Genomic DNA, 17,109 nt, shown 5'->3' with positions numbered 1-17,109 from the left:
ATAGCGCAAAAAATGGGGGTGCTGTCATGGCCGCTAGGTGTTGTGCAGCGCGATAAGATGTGACAAATACCCTGCTCCCTCCCAGGCTGTGTCCCGCCTATAATGGAGGGAGACACTTCCCCCGTGGGTGAGGGGTCGCTCAGAAAAACTGCCTCTGGGAGATGAATGTGACCATGAAGCCTGGTGGCCGGGGTGTCAGAGGAGATCCAGGCCACCCAACCTGCCCACCCAGGGTCATCTCTGCCCAGAGCCAGTTGGCCACCTCCCCAACACCTGAGGAGCAGGAATGAGAAGACTACACACCCCTCTGGTCACCAGGGCACCTCTATCCCAACACACAGCTGGGGACTGCTGTCACTGCGGCCTCTGGTCTGTTCCTGGGAAAGGTTGGGGCCTGGGTCAGAGGAGGGGCCAGGAGGAAACCTGCCCTTAGATGTTAGATCTGAAGATCAATCCTCCTTCCTCAGCCTCTGGAGCTGCTGGGATGACAGGCCGGCCCCACTGCAACGGCTTCTCGGTACTTTTTACAACCATGTAGGACCTGGGTTCTATGCCCAGTTGTAGTTGGCACCCAGTCACTACCTGCACCCACTGCCTTCCCGTTTTACCTGATGCCCCTTTTTTCTGTCCTAAAATCCTAGCCAGGGGCATTGGTGTCCCATCTCTAGAGGCTTCTCTGGGCTGTGACCTTTTCTTCAAATGCCCTTGTTCTTGGTGACCTCAACAGTTTGGGGGAGGACTAGTAAAGTACTCTGCTCGTGTCCCTCAGCTGAGCTCATGGCCTGACTGGGACCCTGGGTGAGGGGAGTCCACCATAACCTTGTGTCTTTAGAGGTGCTCGCTGTGGATGCATCCAGTTGGCATTGAGTGCCAACTCCTGGTTGGGTTGAGGGGATGCTTCAGAACCACATGTCCTTCCTCTCCTGTCCACCTGTGGGGGGCGGTGTCCTGGGCTCAGTGGCTGCACATTTACCTCAGTGACTTGAAACCCACAGGTGGCTGAGCCCAGCCCCCTGTTGACCAAGTTCCTCTGATGTCAGCGTGACTCGGGGACGTCACTCTGCACTGGGTGACAACCCAGAACAACTCTCTCTGGTTGCTCAGGCTGGTTCAGCTGGGCCGTTGAGAGCCTTCTGTTGGCTCCTGGTCCCTTCAGTGTATCCCCATCACTGACCACCTCAGGGTTAGAGGGACACTGAGTGAGTGTTCCTGACAGCTGGCCATTCCAGAAGTTTCCTCCCCAATAGGCCAGGCACAGTGTGCATGAGCACATGAGGCACTCTCCACATGGGCAGGACCTCAGATGCCAGGGTGTGGGGACATGGGACTGAGTGGACGAGGCGATGGTGGGCAGAGGTGGAGGTAAATTTCTGGGATTCACCCTGGCCCCGCTGTCCCCTGCGCCACAGTGAGCTTGTCCCAGGGCCTGACCTGAGAGAAATCCCAACAGTGCACAGAGGGGGACACGGAGGCACCCTTCCTGGGGACAGTGCCCAGAACCCACACCTTTGGCCTCAAGCCCAAGCCATGTTGGAAGAAATATATATATATATAACAATAGTAGATAATTAAGATATAGCCAGCTGGGTATGGTGGCACACACCTGTCATCCCAGTGGCTTGGGAGGCTTAGGCAGGAGGATCACAGTTTGGAGGCCAGCCTCTGCAACTCAGCAAGGCCCTGAGCAACTCAGTGAGACCCTGTCTCTGAATTAAAATGTCCTTGGGTTTAATCCCAGTTATTCCTTGCCCCCCCCCCAAAAAAAAAAAAAACGTTTAAAAGAGGGAGATAGAGGGAGGGAGGGACGGAGATGGAGGGGCAGCGGTGGTCTCATCCAAATAACATTTAAGATTTTATTTAAAAATACCTCAGAGGAGGGAGGATTCCACCAAAGCAATCTCAAAAGTTATAATTTAAAACAAAAAAAGCTCTTCAGACAGAACTAACCACACCACAGAGCTCATGGGAGAGGGGAGGCCCGGCCCAGGCCATGCACACTGCCTTCCTGGGGACACAGCCTCCATGGAGTGCCGTCCAGGTCCCTTCTTGGACTTGTCCTGCTGGTCATCCAGGATCTTGGCCGAGCATTTGGTGTCGTGAACAGATCGCTGGTCTCCTCCATGGGCTCTTGCTTGATGCTGTCCTTCTTGGTGATCTTGGCCAGCAGGTTGGCTGGAATCAGCAGCTGCACCAAGGATCTGCAGTGGACAGTTTGGCCAGGAGTCCAGCCGGGCCCAGAGGGAGTCCCCCCAGGTTCTCGGGTGGCAGGACTCTGCCAGCTGGGCCCCCTCCAGGCTCTGGCTGGTTGTTGTGGAGCCAGCAAAGAACAGAGCTTCCATGACTGGGAACATCACAGTCACAGCCCCATCAGGGAGGCCAGCAGTATGACATAAGTTCTGGTCCTCACATCTTAACCCTAGTCTAGAAATTCCTCAAATTGGGCACAGTGGCTTCCAAAGGGCTCTGGAGGCTGAGGCAGGAGGATGGCAAGTTGGAGGCCAGCCTCAGCAACTTATCGAGGTCCTAAGCAACTCAGCGAGATCCTATCTCTTAATAAAATGCAAAAGAAGGATGGGGATGGGGCTCAGTGGTAGGGTGCCTGCCTAGCACTGGCGAGGCCCTGGATTTGCTACTCAGCCCCATGTTACAATAAATCAACAAAATCAAGGCCCTGTGCATCTCCAGCTCAGATAGGTTAAAAGTCAGTGAAGCCACCACCCAGCCAAGGCAGCTTCAGCTGTAGACTCAGCTGGACCCCAGGGACACGTGGTGGGCAATGAAATGGGTCACAGGGCCTTGCTGACTATCGGGGACACCTTTCCTGGTCTGGAGAGCCCACTGTCCTCGTGCATCTGTACAGAAGCCAGGGGCCAGGGGAGGAGCTGGGCTGGCGAGGCCCCCATGGATCCCAGGCTCTGGTTCTGTCCATCTCCTGTCCCAGAGGTGACCTCCTGCAGAGGGAGTGTCAGCTGCAGGACAAGGGGGGCCTCTCTTGTCAATCTAACTTTCACAAGCCACCTCAGACGCTCAGCAGTCTAAGCCACCATGTCCCAGGATTTGTCATACCTGGAAGCCCAGAGACAGCCTGAGCCCTGGGCAGCCTCCACCTGGGCCCGGGAGGCCACCACCTCACCTCAGAGTGGTCTTGGTGCCGATCTCCCCCAGGTGGTTGAGTGCCTCCTCACTGATGTGGATCCCCTCCATCTGGGCTCGGATCTTAATGATCCTTCAGAGGAGAAAAAACATGATCCACAGTGACCGGGCACCAGGCACAGTGGCACACGCTTGTAATCTCAGCTCAGGAGGCTGAGGCAGGAGAATTGAAAGGTGGAGGTCAGCCTCTGCAACTTAGCGAGGCCCTGAGCAACTCAGTGAGAAGCTGTCTCTAAATAAAATAGAAAAACGTCTGGGGAGGGGGCTCAGGAGTTAAGTGACCCTGGGTTCAATCCCTGGTATGAAGAAAAAAAGTGACAGGGCCCAAATGTCCCCTTTATACAGTGCTCTAAAATGACACTGTACATCTTGTGTTGCTGGACTGGGGAGCAGGAGGCTGGCTGCACCCTCCAGGGGACCCGGGCCACCTGCATGGCCAGTGTCCTGTTCACTGACTAAAGAGTACCTAGTGTCCCCCTCTGTCCCTGCACCCTGGCCCCCAAGGTTCCAGTCTCCCTTCGCAGCCTGGGACTGAGAGGAGCCATTTTTATTTGCGAAGTGAATGTTACAGTCCAATAAATCAGAAGGTGTCCCCAGAATCCAGCAGCCTGGACAGCATCAGCAGGGCTGTGTCATCTGTCACAATGACACCTGTCACCGGTCCCATGAGCGCTGGGTGATAAGGGCCAGCGGATGAAGTGGTGTGTGGTGTGGCCGAGATCACCTGGGCCTGGCGCCTCGTCCACCATGGGATTGTTCACTCTGACAGCTTCATGAACAAAGTCTCAAGGATCCCTGGCTCCAATTAAAGCCATCAAAACACTCCAGGGGTGGATTCGCAGGGACCAGGGAAACCCAGTCCTCCCTGCAGCTTTCGGGAGAGGTGCTGGGACAGCGGTGTCCAAGCCCGCCCACCGGCTGTCCAGAGGGACAGAGCCAGGGATTCAGGGAGGCTGGGCATGCTGGTGCCTGCACTCAGAAGAGGCCCTGCGAGGCCAGCAGGGTGGGGTCCAGGTGACCAGGCCAGCAGGCACCCCAGGAAGTTACCCTCTATACAGGCCACCACTGCTGCAAGGTGCCCCAGCAAAGCCCTTCAGCTGGGCTCAGAGAACAGGCCTGTCATTCCAGCACTTGGTAGGCCGGGGCAGGAGGATCACGAGTTCAAAGCCAGCCTCAGCAGAAATGAGGCCCTGAGTAGCTCAGTGAGACCCTCTCTCTGAATCAAAGGCAGAACAGGGCTGGGGACGGGCTCCAAGTCAAAATCTCTGGTTAGGTCCCTGGTTGTTGTCAGGTCCCTGTTTTTTATTCTCTCCCTCAAACTTAACCAAAGGGGGTTAAAGGTGAGAACAGGCAAGACCCAGGGGAACGGAGGCTCTGGAACACTGGACAATGTCCCTGTAACCAACCCACCCTGCAGATGAGGGGACAGATCCTCTGGGTAATAGGAGTTGCCCAGGGTGGTGAGGGGCTGGAAGTGAAGGTGGGAGGGGAGGGCAGCAGGGGCACCTGCTTCATCTCCTGCGGGGGAGCAGAGCATGGTGCAGAGGATCAGCCCTCGGTCCAGCAGGTCTAGGAGGATCCTGTGGGGAGAGGGGATGTCCTCGGTGCCCCTGTGAAGGCCAAGAGGAGTCCTGTCACCTACGCTTGTCTGAGACAAGACACTAGACACTGGGAACTGGGAAGGGGGCACTGACAGTCACAGAGAGCTAGGCGGTGACCCAAGGAAAGCAGAGCTAGGGACAGGTAATAAATTGACCCTCAGGTGGCCCCAGAGAACCCCTATTGTGTTGATTTTGTTTGGTGCTTGGAGGCTCCACCAAGAAGCCCCTCAACCAGACCTTTTTAATTTTTGTTTAGAGACAGGATCTCGCTGGGTTGCTTAGGGCCTTGCTGAGGCTGGCCTCCAACTCATGATCCTCCTGCCTCAGCCTCCTCAGCCTCTGGAATTACAGGTGTGCGCCACTGCTTCTGGCTGGACAATGATATCTTAAATATGAGGTCAAAAACACAAAAGAAAAAGCAGATAAACTGCAATTCTTTGTTTTTTGTATGTGTATGTGTATGTGATGCTGGATCTGGAACCCAGGGCCTTGGGCATGCTGGGCAAGCACTCTACCACTGAGCCACATACACCTCTAGCACAATCAACTGGGGCTTTAAATCAAAATTCAAAACATTTTTATGTCAAAGACCCTGTTCAAACACTAGAAGACTACTCAAAGAATAAAAAATACTCATGAATCACACATGTGAAAAGGTCTAGTATGCACAATACATAAAGATCTCTTACAATTTAATAATAAAAAGATAACATAATAAAAAAAGGCCAAGGATACAACAGATATTTCTACAAGGATATACAAATAGCCAGTAAAACACAAAAAATGCAGTCTCACTGGCCCTTGGCAAATGCAAATCAAGTGAGAGGCCACCGCACACCCACCAGGACATCTACGGTGGACAGTAACAGATGTCAAGTGGCATGTGGAAAAACCAAGACCCTCAGACATTCCTGGTAGGAGTGTGGCAAGAAAGCCATCCTACTGGAAGTTCCTTGGAAAGTCAGAGGTGCCGTGTGACACAGCAGCTCCACTCCTCCACACATATCCAAAAGAAAGAAACTGCAGTGCCCACATGTTTGCTGCAGCATCACTCCCATAGCCAAACCCCCCCGACGGGCTCGGACTGATGAGTGCACAGATCAATGAGCTGGTGAAGGCCTCACGCAGTGGGTGCTCCTCAGCCACGGGGGATTCAAGGGCCTGGAGGACAGGGGTGAAACTTGTCAGTCACACCCCACGCACAGTCACAGAAGACTAAGGGACAGAAAGCAGCCTCCCACTGCCTGAGGTCGGGGTGATGGACAGATGCAACAGCAGAGGAGCTGTGGACAGCTGACGGGGATGGGGTTGGCAGCATTCTAACACCGATTGTGGTGACAGTTTTGCAGTTTTGTGGACACACTAAGCACTTCTGGAGTTTTCCAGGGTGCAGGAGCTGCATCTCCAGAGGGCAGTTCAAAGTCCCACCTGGAACCAGGCCACAGGCTCCCACTGGGACCAGGCCACACCACTGCGTACGGCCTGATGCCTGTGGCCTGGAGCTGGCCTGGCATGTGAGGTGCTGGGCTCTCCTTAACCCCACACAGAAGGAAACGAGGAGGCCAAGGCTGCCATCCAGACTCACCACCTAAGACTTTTTTTTTCTTTATGTCTTTCATATTTTTATTTTTCTATAATGAACATTCATACTTTCATATTAAACAAATAAAATTAAAGTATAGGTTAGAATGTAATAAACTATTTGATATTTTTATTGCAGTAGTTTACAATTATTGTGGGTTCCTTTTGATTCTATAATCTCTCTTTTTTATCCATATGATTTATTTTAATTTTTTTAGTCATACATGACAGCAGAATGTATTTTGACATATAATACATACATGGAATGTACATACATCAATTATATTGTCTATTCTGCTGCCCTTCCTATCCTCCCTACTCCTCCCCTCCTCTCCCATCCTTTCTCTCTATCCAATCTAATGTGACACACTTTTTTTTTTCAATTTCTCAACATAACATCATACATGTATTCTTTATAACAATGAGGTTCTCCTTCCATCTTTCATGCAACTCCCCTTCTCCCTCTTTCCCTCCCACTTCCCTTCCCTATTTAGTGGTAGTCTTCTTCTCATGCTCATCCTCCCTATCCCATTTTGAATCACACCCCTTATATCAGAGAAGATATTTGGCATTTGTTTTTTAGGGATTGGCTAACTTCACTTAGCATAATCTGCTCTAATGCCATCCATTTGCCTGCAAATGCCATGATCTTGTTATTTTTTAGTGCTGAGTAATATCCCATTGTGTATAAATGCCACATTTTTTTTATCCATTCATCTATTGAAGGGGCATCTAGGTTGGTTCCACATTCTAGCTATTGTGAATTGTGCTGCTATAAACATTGATGTGACTGTGTCCCTCTAGTATACTCTTTTTAGGATTTTCGGGTATAGTCCAAGAAGGGGAATAGCTGGGTCCATTCCCAGCTTTCCAAGGAATCTCCATCCTGCTTTCCAAATTGGCTGTACCAATTTGCAGTCCCACCAGCAATGTATGAGTGTACCTTTTTCCCTGCATCCTCTCCAGCACTTATTGTTATTTGACATCATAATGGCTGCCATTCTTATTGGAGTGAGATGGTATCTTAGAGTAGTTTTGATTTGCATTTCTCTGATTGCTAGAGATACCACCTAAGACTTTTCTAAAAGACTGGATGCTGCAGAGGCCCACGCCTGTCATCTCAGCAGCTTGGGAGGCTGAGGCAGGAGGATCGTAGCTGGAAGCCAGCCTCAGCAAAAGTGAGTTGCTAAGTAAGCAGCTCAGTGAGACTCTGTCTCTAAATGCAGTGGGTGGGGGGGTGTTCCTTGAAGCCAGGTGCTGCTGGGGTGGACACTTGCTGCTCTGGCCTGGGCAGGTCCCTGAGTCAGGACAGCCCCACAGGCTCACAACATGTCAAGACATCCCACTGCTCCTGAGGGTCCACGTGGAAAGCCAGGAGAAGAAGCCCTCAGCCAATGCTGTCCCTTCTCCCCCTGTTCCTCGTGAGCCCCAGGAGCTGGATGGTGCCCTTGGGATCAGCCCATGGGCTGGGGTCAGGAGTCGCCCACAGTGTGCTCATGTCATAGAAACTCCTCAGCCCCCACCCCAACCCCATCTTGCCCAGAGCCCTGGTTCCTGGCCCAGTCCAGCCCCGGCCACAGCCCAGCCTGCCTCTGGGCTGCGCGATCCCTGGACACCAGGTCACAGCACCTGCATCTGGGCTCTGGAAGCAGCAGCTACGTCCCTCAGTGCTGCTCCACCATGAACTTGGGACTGGGCACCAGAGTCCTGTTCTGGAGACCACGTGGCTCCATCCCCACGGGCAGGTTCTTGAATCAGAGCCACCTTCCTGTGGAGCTTTCTCTGGGGTTCAGGATGAACAGAGCAGCACCTTCTGAAGACACCTGCTGGCCAGGCCAGGGACCCTGGGGGGACTGTGAGCAGGGCTTCCCAGCAGGGGTGCCATGTATCCATGTGGATCCTTCGGCCAGCCAGGTGGGACCCAGTGAGGGGACCCAGTGTGAGGGACCCAGTGAGGGGACTACTGCAGTATCAGGTGGGGGCTGCAGGGCCCCTAGTCCCCAGTGCCACCCAGGATGCCCTGAGCTCCCCCAGCAGCTGGCCGGGCTGACACCAGCTGCCCCACAAGCTGCAGGAGGCACTTTTGCCCTGATCTTGTTCAGTCACATCAGGGGACTTGGGGGGACAACACAATGCTGCCCATGAGCCTGGGTCATTTGCTCAGATCCAAAGGGCAAGGGAGCAGCCAGTGGAGGGACCAGCAGGTGTCCTGGTGCTGTGGTCCCCTAGCTCCTGAGACGGGGCTTCTCCATCAAGAGCCATTGAATTCCCCACTGTCCGTGGCTCAGCAGCCAGTCTGGGCAAATGGGGGGTCACTTCTGGCTCTAGTCATCCTGAGACACTTGGACCATGGGGTCCTTTTCTAATTCCCACCCCAGCATGCATTCTCAGGGACTCATCCCCATGGCCCTCGGCTGCTGGCAGGAAAAAGGTCCTCCTGTCACCTGTTCTGAGCAGGCCCAGGCCCAGCTCCTGTTCAACCAGGAAGACAGAAAACCCTGAGGGTGCGACCTGCCCACTGCGGCCACTGGGTCTGAGGGGAGGCAGGGAGGTCTCCAGTGCAGGGGCCCAGGGAGGGCTCAGGAGCCAAGGAACTCACCCAGCTGTGGCACAGGTGGCAGGGCCACTGTGCTAAAGACGTGTCCAAGGCATTCTGCACCAGGCCCCCTGTCCCCACGGTCTGGAGCAGCTATACTCAAAGGCTGCCTGAGGCCAGGCAGGGGCCAGAGGCACCACTGTATCTCAAAAAAGGTCTGGGAGAAAAGCACTACTCTCCTTACTGGTTTTGTTACTACAGAGACCTGCATTCTCCTCAGTGTTTAGAGCAGCTCAACTCACAGTAGCCAAGTGACAGAACCAGCCTAGGTGCCCCTCAGCAGATGGACGGATAAAGAAACTGTTGTCCCTATACACAGTGGAATATTACTCAGCCATAGAGAAGAATGAAATGATGGCATTTGAAGGTCAATGGATGGAACTGGAGAGGATCATGCTGAGTAAGTAAGCCAATTCCAAAAACCAAAGGCTGAGTGTCCTTTCTGACATGCAGATGCTGACTCACAATAGGGGAGAAGAGAATTGAATTTCATTGGATGAGACAAAGGGAAGGGAGGGGAGGGACTAGGAGACACAGGGGAATGAATGGACGGCACTTTCCCATGTTCATATAGGAACACAACAAGGGACACCCCACAGCAGGGCCAGCCACAGGAATGAAAATGACACCCCGTGTAGGTGACATGGCAGGATGCACGCTGCTGTCATGGGGAACAAAGAAGAACAAATTCAGAGACAAACCTGTGTTCCCACCTATGACAAGGGACAAGATGCGATGTCATTCAGTGTCCTCATTAAAGATGAAACAGGCTCTGCTGGCCTCTGGGAGCCAGTGTGAGGGAGCTGACTCTCAGGTCACCAGAGTGGCCCCACCTCCTCAGGCCTTTGCTCCCCACAGGAATGTCGAGCCTCAGAGGCCTGCCCATCAGGGACAGGGCAGCTGCGGCCTTCAGTCCCCCTGCTGTGTCCTCCCAGGGGCAATATGCACTCCCTTTGTCTCATCCTGACTTGTGATGTCATGGGTGGGGACAGACACAGGGAGCAGGGTCAGCCGGCAGCACCTACCTGATAACACAGTGGCCTCGGTTGGAAGCAAAAATCACGATGGGGGTAATGGAAGATTCCAGAGCTTGGTGCAGGGAGGTGAAGCCCCCAATGTCCAGCATGTGCACCTCATCCACAAACAGCACACTGGGGACCAGCTCAGCCATGCCCTCGTTGATGTGGTTGTTCACCACCTTGTTGATCTCGCCTCGGACAGGGTCCCAGCCAGTGGGGGAAATGTCACCTGCTCTCTTCTCCACACCTCAATTCCCTCCAGACCCAACCCTGCAGCGTGGTTCTCCTACTGGCTCTCTGACCCCAGGCTGGGTACTAGACCCATTCAAGGTTTGGTGTCATCATTTGAAAACAAGAATCATGCCAGGTGTGGTGGCTCACACATATAACCCCAGCAGCCTGGGAGGTTGAGGCAGGAGGATCACAAATTGGAGGACAGCCTCAGCAACTTAGTAAGGCCCTGAGCAACTCAGTTGAGACTCTGTCTCTGAATAAAATACAGAATAGGGCTGGGGACAGGGCTCAGGGGTCAAGAACCCCTGAGTTGAATACCTGTACCCTCATCTAAATAAAGGAAAACAGGCATCATAACCCCCAAATGACACAAAAAGCCTTCCATGGAGCTGTGTGGGGCAGTGTCCAGGAGCTGCCCCATAGAGCCCCGAGCCTGATGCCAAGACACCCCACTTGGGAGCCACAGGGAGATGCAATTTCATATGCAGATTCTCCTCTGCTGCACCCAGTCAAAGAGCCCTTTTGGGGGCCCTGTGTGACAATGTTCAGGTTCATTAACTTTCCATCAAGTGCAGTTAGAATCCTCTCCCCAGGAAACCTGAGCAAAGAGGGTGAGAGCCAGCCCAGCCTCGGCCCCAGAACCATCAGCCCCTGCAGAATGGCAGACCCATCTCAGGTCCCAGCCCTCACCTTCCAAACCAGTGCCCCTTGTCATCAAGACAGAGCTGTTCCCGAAGAACTGGGATCTGAGGCCTGTCCTCACCCAGAGCCATGACACGGGGCTGTCAAAACCAAGTTTAGAGACGGATCTGCTCTTGGTCACTCATGGAGGAGCTTAGGCTGCTGTGAGGCCTCAAGGCAACAGTGGATTCATGTTAAACTTAGGTTTTCAGGAAGTAAAGTGGTAATGGGCCCGAGAAGGACATAAAATTGGGGAAGAGACAGGTGCAGTGGCACACGCCTGTCATCTCCAGCAGCTGGAGAGGCTGAGGCAGGAGGATCACAAGTTGGAGGTCAGCCTCAGCAACCTAGCAAGGGCCTAAGCAACTCATCCAGGCCCTGTCTCTAAATAAAAAATAAAAGTGCTGGGACGGGGCTCAGTGGTTGAGGGCCCCCGAGTTCAATCACCGGCATCAAAAAAAAAAAAAAAAGTCCACAAAAGAAGCAAGGAGACCTATTGCCTGGTATCAAAGTCAGCACCTTTCTGGGACCTCAAAGGAAGCAGATGCTGACCTCAGTGGGGCCAGAGCATACAGTGTGGCCACGACTTCTAAAGGGAGTGAAGACTCAGAGCTGCGCAGTGTGGGGCACTCAGAGCAGGGAGCATGTAAGAGGCAGCGCCTCAACTCGGTTCCGGGCTCAGGCTTTGCCACGCATCCTCCCTGTGATCTCTGTCTTCTTTGGCTTCATCAACTGGCCCATCATGGACAGGACGTCTTGTCGCCCCTGTAGGAGAGAGGACTTTCTAAAGCAGCTATCAAAGCCCATCCTCCTGCCTCCTGCAGGTCCCTGATGTCACTAAACTTGGAAGCCTGAGGTGGACAGGCCCAGCACAGCTCCCCTGGGAAGGATGAGGGGCTCCTGAACTCAGAGGGATCCCCTCGAGGTTTCCCCTGACCTGCAAGAATCAAGTAGAGTCGTGCGTGGTGGCACGTGTCTTTAAAAATCCTGGCAATTTGGGAGGCTGAGACAGGAGGACTGCAAGTTGGAGGCCAGCCTCAGAAACTTACTGAGGTCCTGAGCAACTCAGCAAGAGCCTGTCTCTAAATAAAATATAAAAAAGGGCTGCAGACAGGGCTCCATGGGTAAGCCCCTGTGGTTTAAGCTTCAGTAAAAACAAAACAAAACAAAAAAAACCTCCGGCCAGGTAGGAAGAAACTGCAGTCCCAAGAGTCTCTGGCTTCTCCTGGGCAAAGCCCCAAGGGACAAAAAGCAAAACCAGATTCCCAGCAGAAAGCCCATTCATGGTGAGAAGAAGGAGGCCCCCTTCAGGATAAAGAGCAAACCTGACTCTCTGTCCAGGGGCCCAGAGCAGCGCCAGCTGGGAGCTGGAGGACTTGGGGCTCAGGCTCTGCAGAGGCCGGAGCCTCCATGAGGCTGTCTGAAGCCCTGTGAAGGTTCCCTCCAGGAACCCCCAGTCTGGGGTGGAGAGCAGCCCCCAGCATGCTGGCAGGTGGCCAGGGGAAGACAATGCCCAGAAATCAGCGGTGATGGCACTGGACTTTGGGACAAAGGGGCCGAAGCTCAGGTCGTGCTCATGGTTGAGCCTCCCAGAGGGCCTCCAGGAGGACAGCACAGCCCTGACCACTGGTTTCCAGGGCCTTGGGCATGCGCTGAACCAACAGGGCCTGTCCCTGGAGCCTGCCGTGGGCCACATCCAGGTCATGCAACGTCCAATCCTAGATGACCTCCTTTTTCTTGTGCACGGGGCAGGGCATGTCCTCCTCGGCCTCCAGGGTGAACTCCGTGGTCTAGGAGTCGCACCTGCCCTGCCTCTGCCAGCAGACCACGGGGCACCAGAACCACACAGAGCTCAGTGACAGAAAGGTCCCTGCTGCCCACCGAGGGCTCCTAATGGTGCCCTCTGCCTGCACCCTGCGGCCTGGTGCTACGCTGGGCTCCCAGACCCACCTGGGCAACACCTGAGACTTTCTGGAAGATTATCTCCCCTTTCTTTTCACTCCTGATAAAAAATCATCCAGGGGACTCACTGGAGCCGGGGGCCCAGGCTCTTCTAGGTGGTGATTTATTGGTGACAAGAGGCCTTAGGCTCATCCATGAACCAGGGAGGTGCAGCCACCATGAGATACAGCAACAGATAGAGGAGGAGCCACCTGGTGCAGTCCCCAGGCTCAGGACTCAGGGAGGGTTACCTGGGAGATAAAGGAAGATGGAAGATGCCACCTGGTTCAGCGGTAAGGGATGAAGGCTGTCTGGTCCCTTTCCCCCACAGGGTTTGGGTCTTGAACACTCTGCCTGCTGAAGTCACCAGGAGAGGAAGAAAGAGGAAAGTCAAGGTGACTTAGTTAAAGGGATAGCTGCTGACCTTCCTCCACCCACCCCTGCTGGGCAAAGTGATGCCCTGATCACCCAGGTCACTCCCTGGAAGACCCTCAGGTGTGGCGCTCTCCCCAGGGAGCATATATTCAGAGCCCCGCTGTTGGCATCCATGTAGATGACGTCCCTGGCCTCCACTCGCTTCTTCTGAAGACTTTCAAAAATGCTGGGGTTCAGCTAAAACCAAACTAAACCAGACAAAGGGAGACTCAGAAAACCGTGATGCATTTTCCAGTTCCTTCTGACCCCGAGGGAAGGCACCTTTCCATAAGAGACCTGAGGGGCCAGGCACAGCGGTGCACACCTGACATGAGGCAGAAGGATCGCCAAGTTGGAGCCCAGCCTCAGCAACTTAGCAAGGGAAGACTCTCTCTCAAAACAATACAAAGCAAAATAAAAAGGTCAGGCTTCTGGCTCCCTGCTCAAGCACTACGGGTTCAGTTCACAGGACTAAACATGAGAGAGAGACGGACAGACAGACACCTGAGGTAGCCAGCAACCCTAGGAGTGGGTGGGTATGAGGGTATGTGGCAGGGTACAAGAGCCTGGACTGGGGGCTTAGCACACCAGGAGGTGAACCTGAGGGTAACCGTGTCTGCCTGCAGGAGACAAGAGAACGTCACCATTACTCTTCCTTGCCTTGCCTTCAGGGGTTGCAAAGTGGTAGGAGTATTCTCACAGGGACCCAGCTGCCTTTAGAGGGAACATGTGTCCATGGCCATGGCCAATAGCACCCCCCAGTATCACAACTACAGCTCCAGTCCTTGGGTTAGGGTCACCAGAGCTTCCTGCTTAGCCACCTGTGGCTGCATTTGACGTGGCCCGTGATTCCAGCTCTCTGGGCCTCGGTCTCCTCCTCTATGTGACAGCACCCAGAAGCACCCACAAGAAGTCCAGCTCAGAAGGGGAAACACAAGTTGGAATCCCCACAAACTGTCTGGGTCAGGAGGCTGAGGAAGGAGGATCACCAAGGTGGAGGCCAATCTAGACCACATAGCTAGGCCCTGGTGCTGTGGCACAGCTCAGTGGCAGAGCGCTAGTTCACTATGGCCAGGCCCTGGGATTGAGCCCCCGGACCACAAAAAAGCAAATCCTAGCACCCTCTTTCCCCCGGGGCTGTGCACACACATCTCAGGGTGACGATGCTCTACGGGGCCTTTCTCTTCCCCAGGGGTGTGCACTGGGCAAGGACTCTGCATAACCCAGCTGGCAAACAAGTCCTGAGGCTGAGCTTCCAGGGCAGCTTCTACAGACGGCCACCCTGTGGAAACACACCTGAGCTTGTCCCAGACAGAGTCCAGAGTCAAAGGGGGGTGGCGGCGGGCACGACACAGACTAACACCCAGTGCAGGGCTCCTTCCGCAGGAGGGGGCCCCAAAAGGCCAATCCAGAAACAAAGTCGGTATGTGGTGGCCAAAGGCCAGCGAGAGGGAGAGCAGGTGGCCATTCATGGGAATGAGGTCCCTTGGAAGGTCATTGCAATGTTATAGAATTAGATGGGGTGTTTAAACTATGTCATGCATCAAAATCCTGTGGGCCACACCCACTTAAAATGGGTGGATCTTGTTCACAACTGCACCCCAACAGAGCTGCCAGGAGCTCGCCAGGGCCCAGCCTCTCTGGCCTCCTTGGGGCACTTTGCAAACAGGAACAGGGCTGGGGAGTCCCCAGGCCAAGATTCGTAAGCCTCCTTCAAACTCAGACACTTCACAACTCCACACAACGCACCTGAGGTCCTTCTGTCCCAATATCTCATTCATGTGGGGAAACTGCCCATAAGGACTTGAGTTTCGGGGGGACTGGGGGTACCAGGGATTGGACTCAGGGGCCCTCGACCACCAAGCCCAATCCCCAGCCCTGTTTGGCATTTTATTTAGAGTCAGGGTCTCACTGAGTTGCTTATGGCCTCTTTGGCTGAGGCTGGCTTTGAACTTGCGATGTTTCTGCCTCAGCCTCCTGAGCTGCTGATATCCTGAGCTGCTGGGATCAGAGGTGGGTACCACCTTTGTTTTGGAAGAAAAATTTCCTTTTCTCCATTAGGCTCTTTTCTTCAAGAAGCTGGATAAAGCAGACCGATGGATGGCTCAAATGTCCACTGTGATCCTGTGTCTTCTCTCCTACGGGGAAGAGGACAATTTTTCTCTTTTCATCTCAGGCACTTTTATACGGTTGATTTTCCAGTTGAACTGGCTCAAGGTGTCATTCCTGAGAAGGGGCCACCTTCTCAGAACCTCATTAATCCAGGGTGGACAGGATGTGGTAAGGGATTAAAGAGAGAGAGAAAGGTTTGCTGAGCCAAGCTCCTGAGATGAAGTTCCCATTAAAAAACAGAAAAATGGCCCTTGGAAGAAGTGACATTTTCATGATCTCCATAAAGAAGTGACCAAGAAACCACCTCAGAGAATCAAAGAACCATCAAATTATAAAAGGGGGAAAGATGAAGAGATTCTATGGTGGATGGAGAGTGGTCTAGAGATGAGAAACTGAGCCCCAGAGAGCTCAGAGGACTTGCAGGGGTCACCCAGCACCAGAGGACTCGCAGTCACCCTGCCTTTCAGCCAGCACTGGATGCAGGATGACTTGGAGCCTCTTTCTGAGCCTGAGGCCTTGATCTGGAAAACAGGGGAAATGAGATTCACGGTGCCTGCACACACGGGTACACAGTTGTGAGGAGCCACAGGTAAAATACCTCCCCAAGCCCGCAGCATGGGACCTGGCTATGCAGCAGGGGACAGGTACAAAGTTAGTGTCAGTCAATCATAACAACAGTGGATGAGTAAAAACATTATGAAAAAAAAGAAAAAAGAAAACAAAATTATGTCCACTTTGACTTTTTGGGGAGGTGAAGGGGCAGGATTGGGAATTAAACCCAGGAGTGACTTACACCTGAGCCCTGTCCCCTGCCCCATTTTTTACTTTATTTAGAAACAGGCTCTCCCTGAGATGCTCAGGGCCTTGACTAAGTTGATGAGGCTGACCTCCACCTTGTGATCCCCCTTCCTCAGCCTCCTGAGCAGCTGGGATGACAGGCATGCTCCACTGTGCCTGGCTGGCCAATGGGAGATGAGATGGCAGAAGCAATATCGTGACTTAACCACACAACTCCCAGGAGCAATGAGAAAAGAAAGAGCTACCTCATGAAGGGACCTATGTCCAAGCCCTCTACGAGGTGTCCCTTTATACGACACAGTGTTATCCTGAGTGTCCCATATGGCATCAACAGTGCAGAGGCCAAGGAAAGAGGGACACAGAGGTCACACCACCTACCCAGTGCCACAGTGCTAAGGACAGGGCTCAGGACGGACTCCCCTTGAGCTGCTTGGTGCCCTTGGCTGTCTTGAGCCCTATGATCATGTGGCTGATGGTCTTGCCATAGCCGTCCATGGGGTTCTCGGTCTCACAACGGTCAGCTCGGTCACCTCCCCCTCGTAGACCTCCTTGGCCTCCTTTATCCACAGCCCTGGGAGGGACGGCCGATGGGGACACAGTGAGAAGCAGGACCATCCTTCTTTCCACATCCATCTCCTCCCCACCATGACCCTTCTTACCTCAAACTGCTACAGCACAAGAACTGACAAGTCACCTTACAGTACAACCCAGAGACATCTTGGGTGGAGAGCAACATTACAGAGATCGGTGGCCCACGCCTGTCATCCCAGCTTGGGAGACCGAGGCAGGAGGATGGCAAGCTGGAGGCCAGCCTCAGCAACTCAGTGAGGCCATGATCAACTCAGTGATACCCTGTCTCCAAATAAATTCAAAACAGGGCTGGGAGGTGGCTCCGTTGTTAGTGCCCTGGGTTCAATCCCTGATGCTCCCCCCTCAAAGAAGAAGAAGAAGAAGAAGAAGAAGAAGAAGAAGAAGAAGA

At 53.6% G+C, this 17,109-nt stretch overlaps 1 pseudogene across 1 annotated transcript; it reads right to left on the bottom strand.

Moving 5' to 3' along the window:
- Window positions 1–1,036: 1,036 nt before the first annotated feature.
- Window positions 1,037–16,777, bottom strand: LOC308651235 (ruvB-like 1; annotated as a pseudogene). Its single transcript has 9 exons — window positions 16,551–16,777; window positions 13,329–13,418; window positions 12,539–12,679; window positions 11,555–11,630; window positions 9,957–10,143; window positions 4,660–4,763; window positions 3,134–3,225; window positions 1,997–2,198; window positions 1,037–1,431 (listed from the first exon to the last, which is right to left on the bottom strand). The product of its transcript is annotated as a ruvB-like 1 (transcript).
- Between the last annotated feature and the right edge of the window lie 332 nt (window positions 16,778–17,109).

This window comes from Spermophilus citellus (genome assembly GCF_964194105.1).
Source record: "Spermophilus citellus genome assembly, chromosome: 6".
NCBI classification, from domain to species: domain Eukaryota; kingdom Metazoa; phylum Chordata; class Mammalia; order Rodentia; family Sciuridae; genus Spermophilus; species Spermophilus citellus.
The sequence above is the reverse complement of the archived record's forward strand: the minus strand, read 5'-3'. Positions and strand labels throughout refer to the sequence as shown.